The sequence below is a fragment of the Rhamphochromis longiceps genome, linkage group LG22 (assembly GCF_057381845.1).
Source record: "Rhamphochromis longiceps isolate RC_006_pf linkage group LG22, R_longiceps_female_GT1.1, whole genome shotgun sequence".
NCBI lineage: Eukaryota > Metazoa > Chordata > Actinopteri > Cichliformes > Cichlidae > Rhamphochromis > Rhamphochromis longiceps.
In genome coordinates, this window is record NC_140577.1 from 21,439,033 (window position 1) to 21,462,471 (window position 23,439).

General features: G+C 38.5%; 1 pseudogene; it reads right to left on the reverse strand.

Moving 5' to 3' along the window:
- Nucleotides 1–5,043: 5,043 nt before the first annotated feature.
- LOC146644041 (dynein axonemal heavy chain 3-like) overlaps nt 5,044–23,439 on the reverse strand; it is a 28,998-nt pseudogene continuing 10,602 nt past the window's right edge.

Genomic DNA, 23,439 nt, shown 5'->3' on the forward strand with positions numbered 1-23,439 from the left:
CGCGCGCGCGCTAATAAAGTCGTCACGTGTCGATAATCTCGGGGGCGGGTTTTTTTGTTTTTTTGTTTTGGGGGGTTTTATGCTTTTTTTCGTCCTTCCCAAGAAACGAGGCTCACATAATGCGCTTTTTGTTTCATACTTGTTTTTTGTAAATAATCAGCTTTATGCGTATTCACAACTTCTGGGTTGTGAGAAACTCCCATTTTGCCATTTTGGAAAACCTGTTACTGCAGTTACTGAACAGTTGCCACTGTTTTCAGTAGCCTTGTTATGATTTAATGTACCAGCTCTATGTAACTGTCCGTGTGGCTGATAATGCATTAGCTTGACTTTAAAGTGCAGCGGCATATCCTCTTGATCACCCAGATTTAGGAATAAAGGCAGAACTCATATTATGGATGAATGGAAACCAGTGATATTAAAATGCTATGAGGATTGTTTTTAATCCTCTGCAGTGAATGACTGCTTGAAGTCTAGAAGCCACAGACATTACCAAATGCTGCATTTGTTCCCTTGAGACGTCAGGCTTTTACTGCAGTCGCCTTCAGCTGCTGCTTGTTTGAGTCTTTTCATTCAGTTTTGTATTTAATAGCTAACAAGCTGATCTGCTGGGTAGAGATCAGGTGACTGTCTTTGACGCTGGGCTGTTTTTGCACTATGTTTGGGTCGTTATCCACTATCACTGTGAAGTACTGTCTGATCAGTTTTGTAGCATTCGGTTGAATCTGAGCAGAGTGTCGCCTTGTATGATTCACAATTCGTCCTGCTGCTTCTATCAGCCGTTACATCATCTATAAACACTAATGGCCCATTCGCATGCCATAGCATTGCCTCCACCATGTTTGACAGATGATGATCATCAGCTGTTTCTCTCCTTTTCAATGCTTTTCTTTCCTATCATTCTGGTACAAGTTCGTCTTGGTTTCATCTGTCCAAAGATTTTGTTTTTTCCTTTTGTAGAACTGTACAGGCTTATTTAGGTGTTTTCTATTACACCCTGATCTGAAATTCTTGCACTTGAGTGTAAACAGTGGTTTGCACCTGTGTGTCTCTGTTTCCATCCACAAAGGTGTCTCTTAATTGGAGGCTTAATTGAAGTTGACAGTGATTCAACTACCAACTTGAGACTTTTCTTTACTTGGTTAGAAGTGTGAACTGTTTTTCTTATTCGAGGAAATGATTCTGCGATCATGCACTGGCCTCAGTCGCCTTCAGGCCTTTTGGTCTTCAGTCTTTTTAAAAGTGAATCAGAATGTCGATTTGACCACTGCTAAAGTCTTTGCTGTCTCTCTGATTGCTTTATTTTGGTTTTTCGGCCTAATGATGTGTTCCCTAACTTACTTCAACATCTCTTTGGACCTCATAAAAGCGTCCAGTGAAAACTATCAAATACACTTGGATAAAGGACATGCAGTTGATTCCATCTCAAAATAATGAGGGCACATGTCTCAGTTGGCCATGAAAAAGTTTGTCAGTTAGTTGTCCAGTAACTTTTGTACCTTGATGTCAAAGCAAAAAAAGTGTCATGTCCAAAAATGTATCGTCCTAAAAAACACAGAGGACAAAGTATTGTCCTTTTAAAAGTCATTAGAAAGGTTGTGGATTATGCTGGAGAACACAGGGGCAATTTACTGTGATGCATTACTTACAGGGATAGCTGCCAAGATGATTTCCTGAGTGGAAAAGCCTAATAAAATAGGTCCATTTTTTCTAAGAATAAAAGGACACTCAGAGAAAAGTGTAGCCAGATCATATAATGTCACTCTGTCCTTTGCTGCACTGTTTATGTGCTTCTGCAGGACAAACTTGGTCTAAAGTACCTTAAAAAAAAACCCTGGTCCTTTTAATTGTTGACTCACTGCCATTCTTGCACAAAAACAAGCTCAGTGCAACAGCCACTGCTACATTACAAAAATCAAACAGTTGTGTGATTAATGAGACAGCAGTTCCCCATTTTCAGTGTAATAACACCGTAATAAAATACAGTATTAATTATATATATATATATATGTACCGGTATATGTATATGTATATATATATATATATATATATATATATATATATATATATATATATATATATATATATATATATATATATATATAATCATTAAACAGTAGCTTATCTGAAGAAGCAGGAGAGGCTTGCATTTTATCAGCTTTGCATTAACATAATATAATGACTGTGGACTCCAGGGTGCCGTTGCTCATAGACCTGAAGCACAATTTCTGTAGTCTTATTCTGACTGAACGAAGGTGTCACTCTTCTATCAAGCGTAGGAAGAGATGCCTGTGCTTTGACGGTTCACTTTGGTCATTTCATTAAAGGGATGCGATCATATTATTCTCCTGGGGGTTCTTTCTGGTAGACATTTACACATTAGCTTAAGGAGGCCTGTGGTGAGGAGATAACGGCTTTTACAAAGCTGGAATCCTTAATGTTTTGCCTCACTGCAAGAGTTCCCCAAAACACTGCGATTCTTCTGTATTTTTGAGAATATACACACTGCAGACCACAGCTGCTGGACATGCGTCATCACTTAAGTTTGGAGCATTTGACACGTCCACCTCCATCAGCTCCATTTGTATTAGACATACATTTAAGGTTGCAATATTTTATGACCTAGGCAATGTGGTGGGTAATGGTGCAGCAGCTGGATTCAGATGTCAGATTATTTATGTTTAAACTCACAAGTGCTGACCACAGGGAACATCAAGCAATGCTGACATAAATACAGCCAGTGAGCACCACTCAGCAGCCACCTGATCTAAAGTTATTGTGTTGGAGTTTGTGAAACTACACCCTGGGGTTTCAAATGCTAAAACAAATCCCTTTGCAAAGGTTTACATGAGCCGGGTCTTTCGTGAAAACATTCAATGGTGATTTGTGGCATCCCGTATGCAGAGAATATGAATCCAATATTGAATTTCAGCATTTCATAATTAGACCATAAATCTGCTGTCATGGGGGAAAATTATTGTCACTTCAGCCAGTTTTCAATCATGGTTGGTGAAGCAGATATTTGGCATCATATTGGGCCTGAGCGGAGATAGATGACCTGCTGTCATGCTTGCACAAACTTGAATCTGCTTGCTAGAAATATATCAACACTAGTGTTTCCTTTCAGAGTTATCTGATGAATGGACACATGAATGTTTGTTATTTGCAGAAAATGTATCTGACTCAAGACGCATTGTGCAAAGGCATTCAGTATTGTGAGTCCCCGTTGCACTTTGTTAAAAATGATACAAACAGTGCTTTTCCTTTGTTGCCATCTAGTGTTTGATTTCAATAAATCCTGCCGCTCATTCAGCCTGATAAGGCGCACTCTTATATTTTGATATTTATGACTGAATGTTTCCTACGCAGATTGTGTGGTGTAGTGGGTTAACAGGTGAAGAGAAAGATGACTCCATTCACTTGTGACAGTTTGATGGCTTTACTAGAAAGAAGTTCATGGTCGGTTTTGAAATGTTTGTTCCTTACGGGTTTAATTTAAACACAGTACTTTCACCGCAGGCATTCTTGGTTCCCGAGAATAGTGTTTTTTATACTACTTGTCCAGTTCTGCAGGACTCACCCAGCACTTAGAGGTGTTTTTGTATTTTCCTATTGCGCCATTTAGCTGTTAGCACAAGTTTGTCAGGAGTCTGCACCGTTCCTTCGTTTGAGGAAGGACAGAGTGCAAGCAAGGAGAGGGAGGGATGGGCGGCCTTTGTTTTTGTTGAATTTTTGTTTGGTTGTTGTTTTTTTTTTTTTTTTGGGGGGGGGGGGGGGGGGTCTATTCACTTCTACCATTAACAACTGATTGCATGTCCCCTGTTATCCAAGCTTCATCAAGGTCTTTCTCAGTCAGATTTTTTACTTGGAACATCAAAGGCCTTAACAACCTGGTGAAGCGCTCTAAAATATTTTCAGATCTAAACCCAGATATAGTAATTTTTTTTACAAGAAACACTCCTGCAGGATACACATCATTTCAAGCTCAAGTATTCATCAGTTGGGGAGACCTTTCATTCAGCTTTTAACTCTAAAGCCAGAAGAGCAGCTATTTTAATTAGTAAGAAGGTTCATTTTACAGTTTTTAAAATAATAAAGTATAAAAAATGCTAGATTTCTTATATTTGCTGGTAGTGTATTTCATACTCCCATTTTATTAGTAAACATTTATGCTCCAAATTTTAATAACCCAGATTTTACAAATAACCTATTTAGCACTCTTCCTTTTATTGATACCCATTGTTTAATTCTCGCCGGGGACCTAAATTGTGTAATGAACCCAACATCAGACCGCTCCTCACCTCGTATCTTTACTCAGTCCTCTATGTCAAAATCAATCTCGGACTTCATGTCTCAAAATGGGTTTGTAGATAATTCTGGCTCTTAGGCCTAACAAAACGTCATACTATCATACGCTTATGGCGATCGAATCTGACTCATCAAGTAAAATCAGAACTTTTTGAATCATGGTGGGGAAAGGTGAATCTCCCAATACGTTCAAGTACACCATGTGTTAGGCTACAGCTTGTACCGTTTAAAGTAATAAACAGAGTCCATTTTTCAAAATCTTGTTTATCTAAAATCTTTCCTTCAATTCTAGACCAATGTGACAGATGCCAAACCTCCCCTTGCCATTTAAGCCACATGTTTTTCTTCTGTCCAAGTTTGCACAAATCAGCCCCTCTAATTGCCATATTTGGAATTCCAATGACCCCTCTTAATATATCTCCCCAGGAAACAGATCTTGGCTTCCTGTTCCCTTTGAGCTAGGCACAGTATTCCACGTATTTGGAAATCTCCCACGTCTCCATCTGCATCTCTATGGGTTAATACTGTAATAATTTTATTTAATACTGCAATGCTTTTATTTAATGTAGACATAAGATTTAAGTGACCCCCACCACCCTTATAAATGAAAGAAAAATCTTTTTGTTTTGTTTTTTCTAATTTATTTAATTTTTCTTTAACTTTCTGTTCTTGTGTTGGTATGATGTTTTGCATATTTCAATTTGTAAAAGTTAAAATGGTTGGAGAAATCTAAAGTCATCTAAGATGCATAAAATGTGTATAAGTCCCCCGGCGGGCACTGGTTTTGTAAAGAGGACATACATACATATGTTTTCATGTCAAAACTTGTCCATTTCTCCTGGTTTATGCTTGGGCAAAGAGTCAACCAGAATCTTGGGGAGAGACTCTCCGATGTTCTGCCTGTCCCAGCGTGCCCCCTCCATGAACAGACCTTTGATATAAGCTCCGTCCTCTGGCTTTTCATCCATTTGCGACTCTTCCGTAGTTACCTGGAATACAGCTCAAAGGTGTAAGTATAAAATATCTTTAGATCAATCGGAGTGAATATGACCAAAAACACAGAGGGAAGTTAGAAATAGAAATACATGCCTCAAATTCAAAACTGGTGTAGTCAATGGGGATGTTGTACTTCCTGGCAAAATTCTGAAGCTGGAGAGCCACAAGACGTGTAGGTTGGCCGTTATCTATCTAATTCTGTTATGACAGACAATAAAAAAATAGTCACAGCTAAAATGCAGGACAATAGATCGTTAGTAATAATACATATTCTCAGTGTTTTTGCTTGTACTTTTTCTGCATGCATTTTTTCTGAATATCTGAACAATAACTGAAGACCTAGCAAGCTGCACATAGTATGCTGCTGACCTTCAACTCTTTAGTATGTGCAACACTTATTTTGGCAGTCATATTCCAAAGATGGTCATGGTCTAGGTGACTCACAACAATCATAAATCTTACTTGTAGAAACTGTAGCCTGCATGGCTAACAGATCAGTCATGTAACTCCGCATATGATTGAAAGAAGTGTACGACTTGGCCGCCCACATAGCGGGCACCTTGCCCACCAGCATGCTGTTAAAGATGCTCTTGAGTTCAGTAGACATAGCAATTTGGCCCTTCAAAGCTTTTCTGATTTTTACCAGCGTGACACATACCACATCTGTAAGTCTGACAGGAGGGGAGAGCGATTCAGGGTGAATTGTAAAGAATTTCAACAGATCAGTGAACACAACACATTTGTTTCCCAACTTCATCTACCTGCATGGCATCACAAGTTAATGCTACCTGTTAAATCGGATGACTTCCTGCCTCAAAACAGCGTTCATAATTCTGGGCTGTGGAGAGAATTTAAATGGAAGGTGGCAGAGGTGTGGACTCGAGTCACATGACTTGGACTCGAGTCAGACTCGAGTCATTAATTTTATGACTTTAGACTTGACTTGAAAAAATGTTCTAAGACTTGTGACTTGACTTGGACTTTTACACCAATGACTTGGGACTTGAATTGGACTTGAACCGGTTTACTTGAAAAGACTTGATATTTTACCCCAAATATAAAATTTAACATGCATATTATATAGAGATTGAAAATGTGACGTCATTCACGGGTAGAACCGCAAAGGATTCTGGGAACTCGTGGCAAGCGGTACTAGCGCACGCAGGCTTTCAATTAAAATCAGTTATACAGCGATAAAAAGAAACACAAAAATGTCAAGAAGCCGTTGTATTATTAACTGCAATAGCCGGTCGCATGACAGCCACGGGAAGCCGACGGGTAAAGAGATCGGTTGTTATCGGATTACGTCGTTGAAGAGAAATTGTTCGAGCCATGTTTCCGAAGTAACAAAGAGGCGACGGATGGCCTGGATTGCAGCCATTCAAAGATCAAATATAACGTCCCAGAACACTCCAGCTCACAGGTTAGTCTGCTCCAAGCATTTACACGAAGGTCAGTGTTTTTTAGTAGTTAATACGTCATTTTCATAACATAATTGGTGATATAGGTTACAAGCAAGTCTGGCGCTGAACAGAAATTGTCGCGCTATGCTCCTTTGTTTATTGTGCATAAATAGTGAATTGTCCTGACACAATATTGCGTTTCGCTTCTGTTATTATGGTACATTGACAAAAACATATACTTTTATTCACAGGATAAAACAGGTTTTTTGTATCACTAATTGCCCAGTACGATTACAGCATACAATATTGTTGTCACTGCTACATTTCTGTGATGCTACCAGAAATTATTTCCACTACTAATTAATTACCGTTGAGCTCAAAGGTCCTATTAATAAACGGTTAAGGAATGTATATTTATGACGACGATTTGTGAGACTGGTAAACTTATGATACGTACGATGGTCTTTCATTCGACACGGTGCGTTTCAAGGTCCTGCACCCATCTGTCGGTAAACTGTACCTGGGCTTGTTGCAGTGACCGGAAGTTACTAAACTTCATGAGTGTGTGCACTCACTCCAAGAACCGTATAATTATAAATATGCATATAAATATGCTAAGATGAGATAGCTGACTTCATCTAACTAGCAAATGTTGTCCAGGCTATGTTGGTGATACAGTTTTTTTTAATGTGTATGATATTTTTGTCATGCGATTTTAAAGCCGGTCCTACAACCGCATCCAAGAATAACATGCAGCTTATCTCAGAACTGTCGGTGAAAATTATTCTTGGAGCTAGGTTTAATTGAGCTGCATTTTAAAGAGGTGCAATTTCACAATTTGTGTATATTTTCTAAGTTCACTATTTTGTCATGTGTTGAGAAAAACACAGATTTTAAAATTACATGGTCTAATATTTACATTTAGCATATAACTGCAACATTATTTTTTCGTTTGTTTTTTTTAAAGACTCGAAAGGACTTGAAATTCAAAGTTTCAGACTTGTGACTTGACTCGGACTTTTACACCAGTGACTTGAGACTCGACTCTGACTTGCCTGACATTACTTGAGACTTGACTTGAGACTTGAGGATAAAGACTTGAGACTTACTTGAGACTTGCAAAACAATGACTTGGTCCCACCTCTGGAAGGTGGTCATGAGATATTTTAGAACCCCAGAGATAATTGCCAAAATGAAGCCTACAAATCCTGACACCTGCTGGTGAAATTGTGGTACTTATTTAGGAACCCACTCACATATATCCTGGTCATGCCCAAAAATCTGCTCATTTTGGAATGACATATTTAAAGTTCTCAATACAGTTTTCCAACAACCATTAACAAAAGACCAACAGCTAGCCATTTTAGGAGTATTACCAAATGGTTTAGCGGGAAACAATAAAAAGTATCTCTTAAGAATCTTGCTTACAGCAGCACTAAAGTGTATTACTATTAAATGGCTGAATCTTGACCCACCTTCATATAATATGTGGATTGATAAAGTAAGAGAAATTTACCAAATGGAGGAAATAACATATGCTCTGCGGATTCAGAGAGAATTGTTTACTGAGCGTTGGCGACCCATACATGCTTTACTGTTTCAATAATTTAGCATAGGTCTGTTTCGTTTTGTTCATTTATGGCTAAGATTGTCACGTGTTATTTAATATTACATAAAGTTTTTGTTTTTGGTTTGTTTTTGGTTGTTTTTGTTGGGGGTTTTTTCCTGTAACTGTCCTACTTGTGAACATTGACCAGTACAAGTTGCAATGTTGTAAATTATAATAAAAATTGAGTTAAAAAAAACTGTGTTCATGGACTCTTCATACTTGACTGGGTATTTATCCATCACCATTTGCATGCCAAAGTCTGTGGGCAGCTTAGACAAGATGTCCTCTGCAAGCTCATCTACTAATTCCTACAACACAAACAGACAAGAGCATGAAGCCTCATGATACCACCCAGGCAGTTGGGTGGTAACCCCCACCCAACTGCCTGCAAAGTGTCAGCAGTACTCCTTCTAAGAGCTGATTGGTCTCTTGATTGTCCTTGGTGATTTCCGCGTTACTGTTAAGTCTGAACACACAGGGATCAGCAGAAATTGGCAGGCTTCAAATGTAGTCTACATAAGTCTGGAATACATAAATATATTGTTTTTGTATTCAACTCTTTATCAGATCGGACTATCATGGACAGACTGGTTCTCCAAGGCTCAAGATAATCTAGATTTAATTACAGACATATATTACATTTGCTAATTAAAAACAAATTAATCCTTCTGTCATGATGTTTTGTTAAGAGTTTGAGTTTTGGCTGCTCCTCTTTTATTTAATTGTTATCCTTCTCATATTTGACATTTTCTCAATGTCAGCTGTGGTTGTTTGTCTCCCCTTGTTGTTTCTGTGTGCATCTCAGTGACATTTACTTTTGTGCTTTTAAACTTTCTTTCTTTGTGTCTAATTGCTGTACTTTGTTTCCCACCTTTTTATTTTCCACCATAGTTGCTTCAACCTGTCTTGTTTTCTGTCACCCCTCATGGTATATCTAGTCCTGTCTCACCACTATAATTTTGTCTGATGAAATACTTCTATGGCTGTATCATTTGTCATGAAGTTAATTAAATAAATGTTAAGTGTTAAGTGTCTTGCACCATGGGTCCTCCCTTAAAACTGCTGGTGACACATAACACCTCTGGGTTAACAATAAAATCTGTGGCTATTGTGTTCTTTTATTAAATGCAACTGTATGTACTTTGGGAATAATGGCCTGATAATATCGATGCTCCATCTAATATCACTGAAAATTATGGATATCTTACAGTGTAGAGTTAACAGATGACAATGTCACAAAAAAGGTCACATAAAAAAAAAAAAAATCACATTTCCTCATTTGCTGCTGCTCATTTCATTGGTGTTAACTGATAACCTGCTCAGTAAACTGCTATGTTGACTCTCACCTGTAAGGTATGTAAGGGCCTCCAGTGGAACCTCTTCATATTCATTAAGGAACATCTGGAGCATGGAAGAAGGTTAGGCCGAACAGGAGCTTCTGCCAAATGACCTGTTTCTTGGAACCACCAAAAAAGTCCGGGTCAGAGATGGGGATGACTCTGGTATGAGTGCAACAGGTTGGCTTTAATCCCTTTAGGAGGCTTGTTTGTCATTTTCAGCCCATTCTGCAGGATATTGACTGGGAACTTATCAGATGGGTAACTGGTTAACGATAACCTGAGTGGAAAAGCATAAATGTATAATTTTGGTTTTTTATGTTATTGATGCAATAAATTAATAAAAAAAAAATGTAGAATCTGCTACTTAAAGCTTGGGTGTGTCTTCTCTGGAGTAAAGGTTTCCTCACAGAGCCGCTCCAAAATGGGCATCCAGCTGGTGGCTCGATGACAGTTCTGCAGTACCACCCAGGTTCCCTCCTTGATGGCTTTGTCAATCATTCGAGCTGCTATGGGTCTCTGCCCTTGAACAAGGGAGATGGTTTGGGTCTTACTGCCCCCCATATCTAGGTCAAATTTCAGCAGACCTAATGACACAAAGCCAGACTTTATTAAAGCCTTTTATGATTCAGATTTATAATAAAAGAGTCTTTGTAGCTCCCTTCCAGGCCAAAAGCAGGGGGTTAATACCGACGGGAGTTAAACACAACAATGCCATTGTCTGTGGAGAACGAGTCCACTGGCAATCTCGCAATTTGCCATGCCCTGAAGCCACCTGGCTACTCTGGGTGTTAGTGAGGGTAAAGTCCTCAGAGCAGGGGATTTTCTTCTCTTTACATACAATATGCCACTGTGCCTGGCATTCTACACGATAATCTACAGTAAAAGCCCCAAGGTAAGACAGACAAATATGATACAAACCCGATTAATGCTAAAACTCAGGCACACATGACCATACATCTGAACTAACAGTAAAAATGAGCACATCATATACGTATTTTCACATACCTAATTTCTAGTTGCCTTGCAGCCTCTGTCCACCTATCCTTCTTCCCCCCAGTCCTCCTATTCATTTCTCTGCCTTGATCAGTTTCTGAGAACACAATTCGATGTTGTCCTCCAGTTCGTTCTTCTTTTTAATCATGGCTGACAAGTCATCATTCAGGCTCTGTAGATGGTCTTGCACTTTTTTTTCTTTTTTTTTTAGCTCAGCTCTTTTCACAGCCAGCTTTTCCATCTGCACAACCAGCTCATTCTCAGTCAGCTTCAATCTTTACTTTTTGGGGGCTACAACCTTGGCTACACACTCATAAACCTCCGTTGCCCTGACCCATTTGCAGAGACCCTCTCGGGATTGTGTGAGACATTTTCATTACCTCTCTTAGGAAAGATATTATTCTTTTTGAGTTTGATGGTTTTGGGCCGAGGGTGCTCATCATACATGTCCATGATCAGTTTGCGGTAGAAGACATCAAACTTCTTACAACTATTTCCAGTTATGATAACACCAAGAGACCATACCACAGTGAATAGGAAAAGACCCTGCAACCACATGGCTATCTGCTGGCTGACAATATTCTGTGTGGTTTCTGGTGCACAAATTTCATCTGGTGTTGACAGAAATGTTAAAACAAACACATACACACACAGTGAGAAATATGAATACATTCTGACCAACCAATTATTAATTAGAAGTCATTCTTACTAACCCATCATGCAGGAATACAGTTTGTATAGGCTTTGTGCCAAGTGGATAGGATCTTTGGGACAAAAGGTCAAACCATCAAAGATTATCCACCGTCAATCTTCTGAGGTGGAGATAGGTGGAGATGATCCCTGAAGGAGGTGGCCAGGACACCATCATGGCTGACTGGATCGAAGCAACCATACAATTGATCCATGGCCTAGGGGTTGATGATGCAAAGATTCACTGCAAATTCATCCATGAACTTGGCTAAATGGAGATAATTTGCATAACAATTTAAACAGAGGAACAAAAACATAACATAAATACATTTAATTAATCAATAGCTTGCAATGGGTCAGTCTGAAGCAAAAATGTGGCGGTCAAAGAAACTTGCTGGCAATCACAGTAAAAACTGTGTATACTATAAACTGTGAATATTTGCCATTGTAAAGATCTCCAAGTGCAGGAGTAAGAACTTTATAGACAGAAGTCTTTCCTCCTAAAGGATCCCCTGTCACAGGCTGGGTCTCCGACCCAGCACTCTGAGTTTTCTTTGTATTTTTTGATATGTTATTAGTTTTTGTGTTATTTCCTATTTTGCCTTTAGTTTAGGCAGTTATTGGTTATTGTTCCTGGGTTTTCTATGTTTTGGGGTTTGGTATTTATTCATCACGTATTAGGTCTGTTAAGTTGTGTTGTCATGTTTAGTTTTAGTATTTCCTGTTTTATTCTGACAATGTCATGTGTTCTCTGTTAATTGTATTTAGCTTTTCTCTCCTGGTCCTGTCATTAGGTTTATGGCTGTCAGCTGTTTCCCCATATGTTTCCACTTCCCCTGATCACCTCATGTCTGTATTTAAGCCTTTTGTTTTCTTCATGCCATTGTCGGGTCGTCTGTTTATTCTGCCCTAGTTCTAGCCTGGTTCTGTTTATTTTGACCTCGGTCTTAGTTATGGTTTTCATCTGTTATTCATCATTAGTCTTAGTCATAGTATTTGCTGGTTATTTTCCATCACAGTCATAGTTTAGGTTTTGGTCTCAGTACCGTTTAGTGTTTTGTTTCTTAGTGTTTTGTCAGTTTACTTTGGTTTCCTGGTTTACTCCTGCCGTCATCTAATAAAGGATCACTTTTCTGCTCAAACTTTCAACTACTCGTCATCATCTGCTTTTGGGTCCTGTTTCCACACACATCGGCGCACCCCGCCGTGACATCCCCTACTATCATGAAGCCATGACACACCAACATCATCTCATACACCTGTATATACAGTAAAATTTATTCTGCAAACATTTATAAATTTGAATCAATACCTGGATGATTTTGCCAATGAACCATGGAACAGGCTGGAGGTTAAGCTTTGCAATGTTGTCACTGAGTGCTTTGAGGAGGAGGTCATAGTCTGGATTTAGAAGGACAACTCCAGGAAATAAATCAGAGATGATGCCGTGCAGGGAGCAGCAGGAGAATGATATGTTAACATGCCCTGATTTATAGCTAACAGACTCAGTCTATCAGTGGACGTGGTACAAAATCTGACACCTGAAACAGTGGCACATCCTGCGCCAGACATTTGGCCATGTTGACATCCATCAGCCCTCTAAGCAACAGCACGCTTGCATTCTCCTAGGGATATTTCAGCTTTAGGTTCCCTGCTGCAGTCAGCACAGATTTCACAGCTCGCATACCGTAGTCGTAGTGATGCTGAGAAGACAGCTGCTCAGAGCACAAACGACAGGTGGCCACAATCTTCTGGGCCAAACTGTCAGTAAAATTTGAATTCAAATTCAAATTCAAATCAAATTCAAATTCAAATTTTATTTGTCACGTACACAGTCATACACAGTACGATATGTAGTGAAATGCTTGGACAACTGCTCGTGACCTAAAGAAAACAAAAAAGGAAAAGGCTATGAATAAGATAGGAAGGGTTGAATTAGAGGGTTGGGTTTTTTTTTTTACCAAACAAGTCTTCTTCTTAAAATAATTTTCAGACCAAAACATTTTGTGGAATATTTTCCCCATGAAGCCCATAGAGAATAGTGAGATTTCACCAATGAGACCATAGTCTGGCGCCATCATAGCCAGGTATGGAAAGAGCCTGGAAGACTAAGACTGCCAGCTCAACATACAGTATATTTTATTCACCTTACTGTTTATATTATATTATGTTAACAGTGTTGTTAGCCTGTATTAACTGTATAACTGTATTAACTGGTCTGATATGTACCTTTAGGTAGGGCTGCTCAATTAATCGAATTTTAATCACGATTACGATCTGGGCTTTCAACGATCATTAAAAATGACTGAGCCGATTATTAGCCCCTCCCTCATTTATCCGCGACACCTTAAAGGCCGTCTGTGAAAATATTGTCGGGCATAAACCAGTCCGTGGCGCAAAAAAGGTTGGAGACCGCTGATTAAGAGGACCCGAGGGAAGCTCGGAAAGCTAAGCAGAAGTTATTTGGAGAGGAGAGTGACTGCCGTTGGTTGAAAAGAGAGTTTAAAAAAAAACAAAAAAACTTCAGTGGTGTTGCACACTATTTTATATTATTTTTTTAAAGTTATTGTTAACCCTTTAAAGCCGGTCAGAGCAGCACGCTCCGTTTTGCGTAACTATTTTTAAATCCCTGTAGAATCTGAACCGTGTAAGCTAGCGCAATAATTTGTTTTGCATATGAAACCGGAGGAGTTGTACTTACATCTGATGCCATCAGCTTGTCCTCGGTCACGGTTTCGTTCCACATATAGCTTTGCAAAAATTGCATAAAAAGCGCTTGCAGGAACAAAAACATAATATTCCAGAAACACGCTTTGCCGTTACTATCAGCTGTTCGTAACACTTCCCACAGTGAAATGATGCACATGCTGTTTTCTTTGCAAATTTGCATCATAGGATTGTTTTTTGTTTTTCCTGCAGTATATAAAAATTGCTGTATCTCCAAAATAAAACTATGAAGACACTCAAAATAAATTTCCTGTGGTGGGAAACTATTTTTTTGCAACTTTATTGTATTTAAAGTTTTGAGGGATAAACCTCTTAAATTTCTCCAAGTAGAAATATATGTAAACAAAACAAAAACGATTTTCAATTTTTTTTGTAGTTTATTGCACTTTTTTGCAATTTATGTAATTACTATGGACTTAATGCATACATATTATTAAAATATGGGCTATAACAGTTGTATTGATGTATAGCAACTTGAAATGCTCCCACAAATGGCACTACAGCATGTAAAAAAAAATAATATAAGCTCTGGTGGACTTGGTTCTATGGTAGGTCTTAAAGGGTTAAATAAATATCGTCAAATAATCGTGATCTCAATTTCAGTGAAAATAATCGTGATTATCATTTTTGCCATAATCGAGCAGCCCTACCTTTAGGTTGTCAGGAAGTTCAGCCCTGCCAGCATAACCAGGGTTCATGGTGATAAAGACAGATAATGAAATGTCCAAAATTAATTGAGTATTTCTCTGCAATTACAAACTTTGTGTATACAATCATGGTATCAAAATAAAGCTAACATTTGTGAAATTTCATCAGATTGATAGACATGACTATAAATTTACGCTACAGTAGGATGTTTTGACAAAGTAGGACGTTTTGTCAGAAAACCGGTTACATTAACTCTGAAGAATTTCTGGTTCTGTTTTGTTTGTTTAGCGGACTTTTGCGCATTTAGGTAACAGCTCTTTTAATCATGGCTTGTTTTCCTTGTGTTTGGTGGTTGTAGAAATGGTTTATATGAGATTTTAGCTGAGATTCAGAGGTTGTGGATACCACACATGTCAGGACTTCTATTTCTGACCCCGTGTTATAACCGATTAAACGTGATCTCCTTCTTTTTGCCCCCGGTACTGGGGCGTGGGGCTTAACAGAATAATTACAAAAGGGAGAATAAAACTAAACATGAGGAACCAAGAACACAAGACTCTTTCAAAATAAAACAGGAAACATGTGGACATGACATGAGCAACATGAAAACACAGAGACAGAAAATACATGACACAGAAGACTGGGACAGACTTACACCAGGGGACACGAAGAGTCTCATAACTAAGCAGACATAAAAGAACCTAAACTATACTGCAATTCAAGGTAATAATAATAATAATAATAGACAATATCATTTCATAAATAATCAAAAAATACAAAATAACTAATTAACCCTCAACTTAAGAACAGCACATGAATAGAACACAATATAAACATAAGAAAATAATACAAAAATAATACAAAACGCTGGGTCACAGACCCAGTCCCTGACAGAGAACCTGCTGAGCCACCACAGAGGGCACTTCCACCCGTGACACGCAAAAATCTATATTGTGAGTAGACTTGTAAAGACATTTCTATGTAAATATGTTCGTATAATAACAATATGAAGACGTACTAAAATTGTTAAAAAAAATACTGAAGTGCTGTTCACACTAAATAGAGCAAACACTATTCCCTATTTAGTGATCTATTTAACTTTAAAATTTTCCATCTTCTTTCCCTCTGACATATCAAGGTTGTACATTTCTTCTTGTTGTTTTGATCCCTCTAACACCCCAGGACCCACCTGTAAGCTCGAGGGGGAGAATCTGCTTCTAACTGCGTATTTTAGAGGAAGACAGCATTTATACTATATTAGGTTTAAATAGGGTTCGTTTCAATTGTAAACTGGTTCTCATTTGGCACAAACGTATCTCAGTCACGCATTCGTACACACATTTGGCCTAATTCTTTACCTCAACACGATTAAATTAATTCAAACATGCCCAAGCTCCCGACTGAGCAAGTCCTTTTAAGAATTTACTCATGGCCTTGTAGTCCAGACCATCTGATCAATTGAACACCACACACTAGTGTCACAGGTGTATGCTAGAAGGGAAACCCTTCTAAACGGGACGAGCAGCAGGGGATGATCACGGAAACAGAAAGACATGTAATACCCGGTTAAAATAATTAATAAAAATATATACTTTATTTACAGCATAAAGATACCCCGATCAGGGAAAAGAATAATTTTAAAAAAAGACATAAAACTAAGGATAACAAAAGTCCAGTCCTCAGTCCGCGAGCTGAAGCCCCCAAGGGTCCCAATCAGTCTCCGCCACACTTAAGGCCACTAAAAGTCTGCCGAACTCCACCAGTGGGGCCAGGCCAACAGTGTCCTCATGTAGTGTCCTCTGCCACTCTGTTACCGCTAGACACAGGAAAGCAGCGGCAGTCACCCTTCCTAATTTACCGGGGATGTCTTTATGCATTTTAACAAACGGGACTTACCCCGCGAGGGAGGAGCTCCAAACTCCGCTCGCCACTGTTCCATGCCTTAAGCTTTTTAGCTGGCGTCTTGCTACCACCTGGAATAGTCTGCCACCCACGGACCGAAGGCCCTCTCTCCTTCTCCTGCGACTGCGGCCGCGACCTTCTGCCTTCGGCTGGGTCCTCTTTTTATATTTTATAGCATTGCACTTCAAGCTAAAACCATAAGTGACCAAACCAACTGAAAGTTATCTATAGCAGCGATCAGTAAGCTGTGTGATGACCAGACGGGGGGAACTGCCCAGATATTCATAGCCATATTTCAAGCAGGTTGTAATCATCCGCAACATCACTTCTCCATCCTCCCAAAAGTAACGCAACTGAAAAATCCACACAAAGTCATTCAGTGAGGAGATACTGTCCTCTGCAAGTTTTGCCACAACATCTCAAGCTAGGAGAGAAAAAACAAAACAGGTTAAACACAGATAACATATTATGTTAAAACAAAATCTAATACTTTTGATATTTAGAAATTACCATGAACATCAATCGCAGTAAGAGCACCAAGGGTCATCCTTGCCCCTCCAGGGAACTTCCCACGCACCAGGTCTACAATGTCAGCAATCTGGGCATTGCAATTCTCCACATAGGCCTTTGGAAGATGAAACCAATAAAAACAAATGTAAAAGAAGTTTTAAGTTTTAAAGAAACCCACACAGTATCATTTCATAATTGGATTTTTTTTTTCAACTTTTACATTTTTTTAAAGACTGACAGGCAGAGGGTTGGTCTGGATGGCTTCAGACACTTGGCTGGTCTAATATATAGAAGAGGCACAAATAAGAACTTGGCCAGGCCACTGCAACACCCACTTCTTCCGGGGAATCTACATGAAACAAAATTCAGATATGTTTGAACTCTTGATAAAATAACTGAAAACACTATTTGAATATTTGAATCAGGATGATAGGAGTTATAGTATTCTTTAATCATATTTTACAACCCCTCTATATTTTAGAGGGGTCTATCATATGCTTTCTCTAGATCCACAAAGACTCAGTGCAGCTCCTTCTGACCTTCTCTATACTTCTACATCAACACTCTTAAAGCAAAAAAATAATCTGGCATGAAGTCGCACTGCTGCTCGCTGATCATCACCCATCTTCTTAACCTAGCTTCAACAACTATTTCACATATCTTCTCACTTTATTGTGTTTTAAACATGCCGAACACTTCTGAGCGTTGGGTTCTCCACTTGCAGCAACCATTTATATCACTACGGTCGGGCACCTGGTGTTCACGCGTGACCCCGCCAAATTGTCTGTCGCTCGGGAGGAGTTTGCGACCATGGAGCGCCTGGGCATTGTGCAGTGTTCGACTAGTGCCTGAGCTTCCCCATTACACATGGTGCCTAAATCTGACAGTTGGTAGCGACCTCAAGACAGATACATTAGCATTCCTTATCCTAAAAACAAGATAAAGAGTAAAGTAAGCATTTATTTTGTTAGGAAAAGATTTGATGGGCATACAAGTCAGAGTAGCATAATCGAAGAGGAAGCTGAGATGCCTGGTTGCCTCATCAACCTCGTCTATCAGCTTGTGAATGGTCACATCCCTGGTGTTTTTAATGTACTGGTTAAGAGACAGCAACTCTTCTGAAGTTTCCGGGTGCCTCTGACCATCTTCGTAATTTCCTCATACATTTTACATATCCCAGTGAAAAAAAGGACAGCTGACCAACCATTTTTCCAGCAAACCTTAGAAGTGATCATAATAAAAAGTCACAAAATATGGCCTCTGCACTATGTGAAGTGAAAAACGGCAAAAGTATAACAATGTAAATCAGATATGAAACAGGAATCTATTTTATGCATATGAAATATGTAAAATAGTTAGTAACACAACACATGCTAACACTGTTTTGCTGTATACCTTAGCTTGAGCTGGATAAATCTTCTCCTTGTCAGTTGATATTTTGCCAGTAATCGCCATGTCCTCAGTAAATTCCAGCTTTGCTATGCCTTCAAAACACTTATTCAGGTGGGGTTGGACACACAGGGGGTATCTGGTCTGTGAAAGAATCTCCAGGAGCTCATCATTAGACGGAAAGAAGAATCTGGAAACACAGTGAACAAAGAAAGCTGAAACAGCCACTTGAGAAGATCCTTAACAGTATTTCTAATATTAGTAAATTAATTAAGTAACTCTTCCATATTTATTTTTCTGTATTAATGTAAGATTTTCCTACAGGCATCTACAGCACTGTAGATGCTTCTGCTTTACGTTAGTTCTATTTTTTTTTAAATTTTATTTAGCAAACATAGACTGTCAATGTGTATTTTAGCCTACAAATGGGAGTCAAAATAGCTGAAATATCAAATATCTGAAGGTACTATCAGTGCCACTGATAGTGCCCTTGGAAAATAGAGCCTCTTCTTTTCCAGGTAGGTATTGAGGCCTTTTTGAATGTCATCCAGAAGCACATTGGACTCCTGCAACTGTTCCAGCATGTTGGGCTGGCCCGTAGCCACTAACACACGCGTATCCTTAACCTGGAAAGTGTTATCACACAGAATTCGAAACAAAATTCACGAGATCCAATTACAGAAACTAAAACGCCTTTTGACAGTGTCATAGGGATTATACCGCCTCCGTCATGATATTGTTCCAGTAGCTGTCCACAATGGCAAACTTGCGTCCCTCCTCAGGCATCTGGGCAACGATGTCCTCTGAGCTGAAGATGGGCTCAAGGTAGAGCCACATAGCCTGACACTTCAACATGGCATCTAGTATGTCCTGCATGAATGAATGAATGAATGAATGAATATTCTTTATTGTCATTGTCACAGGTACAATGAAATTGAAAGATGTCTCTGGTCAGTGCAACATCACAAAAGATAAATACTTAAAAACTATAATTAAATACTTAAAAACTATAATGATAGGATATAAAAGATAGAAATACATATAAAATACAGTATTCTCATACCGTAGATACACCCAAGCAATCCAGGCCTAAGGCCCCATACAGACATAGCATACGTCCTGCAGCTTGTCCTCCCATTGCTATTTAGGAAAGTATCAGTAAGAATAACACAACTGCATTTAAAATGAGTTTTTGTTGTATCTCATAGTCATAGCATTTCTAATGTAGAATTTACCAACGACTAAATTCAGATAAATGTCTTAAAGAATAAATACAAGACTAGAGATGTACATAACTGTAATATTAGCATGGAAGAGCATAAAAATGGAAATTCAGAAAAATATACACTAAAAGGATAAATATATTGTAATTTCGTTGCCTGAGGCTGTGCTTAAGCAGGTCAAGTAATTTTCTTACTCAGACCGCTTTTTAAACGGAAGTGCACGCTAATCCCACAGATGTTTGAATTTGAATTTTAGCAGTGCCAGTGCCCCATTATTACATCTAGTACGCATTCAAATACAAATATTAAAATCAAAGTAAAACACCTGCATCCATTATAAAGCAGCAGGAGTGAGCCATCTGCAGAGTTTCATGTTTATGTAATTACACATTAGTCACAGTGGCACTATTTTTGCATGCAAAATGTTGGAACAACATGAACAGTAGTGCTGCTGCTTTATTCTATAAGCAAGGAGGGAATGAAGAAATCATGTCTGCTCCATATCTAGCAAAGCCTGTTCTTTGTTGATATGCTGTATGGAGGAAGAACAACAACAATCGTGCAGCACCCTCTGGCCTTACAGGATAAAGAAAGGTCTATGTTTTAACAGGTACAAAAACTATTTAAGCTACATTACCAAATGAAAAGATAACATGTGTACTTTAAGGGAAGTAAGAATGTAGCCTCTCTGACCTCCAGCTCAGTGACAGCGTCCACCAGGTTGGTAGTGATTTGAGTGAGATTTCTCACATTGTTCTTTATTTCCTCCATGTTCATCAGTTTCTTTTTCTTAAAAGCCAGTATCTCTTTCTGCACATCTTGCAGCCTCTGGTTAAAGCTAAAGACCCTGAAACAGTCAAATGGGGACAGGGCAGTCAGTTTGAATTGTTGGTATTTACATTAAAAAGAAGCTGGGAAAACAGACAGTAAAGCTGCATTTCTTACCTTGTTTGAAGGTGGTCCTCAATCTGTTTTCTGTTTATTTAGACTTGCTCTGCTGTCTTCAAGCTCAGTCACGATCTCTTCTGTAGTTTTTGGGGTGCCTCTGACCATCTTAGTAATTTCCTCACTCTTTTCACATATCCTAGTGAAAAAAAGGACAGCTGACCAACCATTTTCCCACCATACCCTAAAAGCGATAACAGTAAAAAGTAACAAAATATGGCCTCTGCACTATGTGAACTGAAAAACTGCAAAAAAAAAAAAAAAAGTGAAACAATGTAAATTAGATATCTATTTTTTATATATATGAAATATGCAAAATAGCATTTTTTGTGTTACTAGCTAACACTGTTTTGCTGTATACCTTAGCTTGAGCTGGATAAATCTTCTCTGTCAAGGGCACTGTCTCCTTTTCAGAGTTGATATTTTGCCAGTAATCGCCATGTCCTCAGTAAATTCCAGCTTCGCAATGCCTTTAAAACACTTCTTCAGGTGGGGTTGGACACACAGGGGGTCTTTGGTCTGTGGCAGAATCTCCAGGAGCTCATCATTAGACAGAAAGAAGAATCCGAAAACACAGTGAACTGATGACACTGTAATTAATAGATACACTGTTTTTAATTCTTTACAATCAGATGTTGACTTTCCTTCTTTCGTAAGAGAATGCTTTCTTTTTAGATCATATATTTCGATTCTATTGTTCTAATTGTATTAACATATAAATATATTTGATACTTTTTTGTATCCGCAAATTATATTTGTGTCAATTTGTCCATTTTCTTAGCTGCTTATCCAATATAAGGTAAAGGGGTTGCTCAAGCCTGTCCCAACTGTGACAGTACATCCTGGATAGGTGGTCAAAAAAAACCTTGTCAGTTTGTATCAGCAATGCAAAGAAGACATTGTGTACTTTGATGCTATAGTAAGAAAAGAAAGTGCTGGAATGCCACCATACTATGTGTATGAATTGGTTGTCAGAAACCCATCCAAAGGTGCACCTCCTCTTCCTGTTGCTACATATGTCATGTGTGACCATATTACAGCCTCTGTAACATACTTCTTGCAGGCCTTTCAAACAGATCTGGTGAGAGCTTTTGTAAATCGGGCCTACAAAAGGCCTGTCATGTTCATGTGTGATGGATCACTAGTACTCCTCTGATCCATTTCCATCACATTCTGCAGAACAAGTTGTGAGGATCTGCTGCAGAAGAACTTTCTCTTGCTCACTGGCAAACATTCATCACAGACATTCAACGTTCCCATTCCCAGTGTGTGAATGTGTGCGTGAATGGGTGGATGACTGGATATGTAAAGCGCTTTGGGGTCCTTAGGGACTAGTAAAGCGCTATATAAATACAGGCCATTTACCATTTTACCATTTTCTTCATCGGTATTTGAGCCACGTCATGAAAAATGCCAAGGACCTTTGTAAAAAACAGTATGCACATTTACATCAATAATTCTTTGAGAATATAACATTTCTAATTTAAAGGTACTACTAACAGTGATTCCATTTATTTCTTTCCCCAGCATTCCAGAGAACTACAGGCTTGGAATGCATCTATTTGGGCTGCTTGCATGTTGTGCTAACTTAAAAGACATGGATGAGGTTGTCCATAGTGCAGCAGTAGTGTTTCGCAGTCCTTGTAGTGGAAGGAATATAACAAAGCATTACAACAACCTGAAACTCCTTATGCAAAAAAGGGGGACCCTAGATGTGGATGAAAAGACTGTGATTGCTGAGGACTACAAAGTTAACTTATATTTATTAGTAAAGTAATATTAGTAATAAGTGTTTATTTGTCTCTGTCCCATAACAATTCATTACTTTATATTATTAAAAATAACAATGTATTTTTAAAACTCAATAATCTGTTAAAAAAATGAAATAATTATGAAAACATGCTTTCATATGTACATACTTTAATGAATTTAACATTGCATGAAAGTAAGAATTTTATTTTATTTTTTTTGCTTTGTGATATTACTGATTATATATAAGTTTTACAGACTGATGTTCAGAACGCCCCCTTGAAGACCCATTTCCAGGAAATTGTTGACAGTGCAACACTGGACTGTGAGGGTGAACGAAACCTCTTTTATGCCGAAATGTATTTCAGGTCTGGTAAATCACCTTCTACCACATGCAACTTTGTGGTCAGCACTGATGCTCGGTACATTTTATTTTTTGTATTATTTTTATAACTTGTCATTTATAAATAACTGTAAAAGTGACAACTCAGTAAAGATTTGTCAGTCAGTAGCTTTTGTTTGTTACTTATATTTCTGAAGTATTTGGATGCTCCTCAGGGGATCTTGGACGTCATGGTACTGATCCTGATTAACTCCATGGTGACATTCAGCAATCCAAGAACCAGGTATCATGAAGAGAAGAATAAGTGTAAAAGAAACAGAAATTGTAGATAAAATTGAAATACATAGATTGTTTAACTCACTATGTACTATTACATTACATCATTTTACACAAGACAACAGAAGCCAGCGAATCATGGAGAAAAGCCAGTAGGATATGAAAAGAATCCGTATCCAGAGAAGGAGACTGACACGGCTTGATGACTTTGTTGACATATATCAAAAAATGCACGATGCCCTCCTTCTTGAATATGCAAACATGAAAATATCAAGAAAGTATGAACAATTTCCTGTTACTAAAAATGATATTTTATACAAATAGAGCAACATAGTCAGAACCAGTGAAAATATTTGCCTATGTACAGAAACAACTGGTGATGGAATCT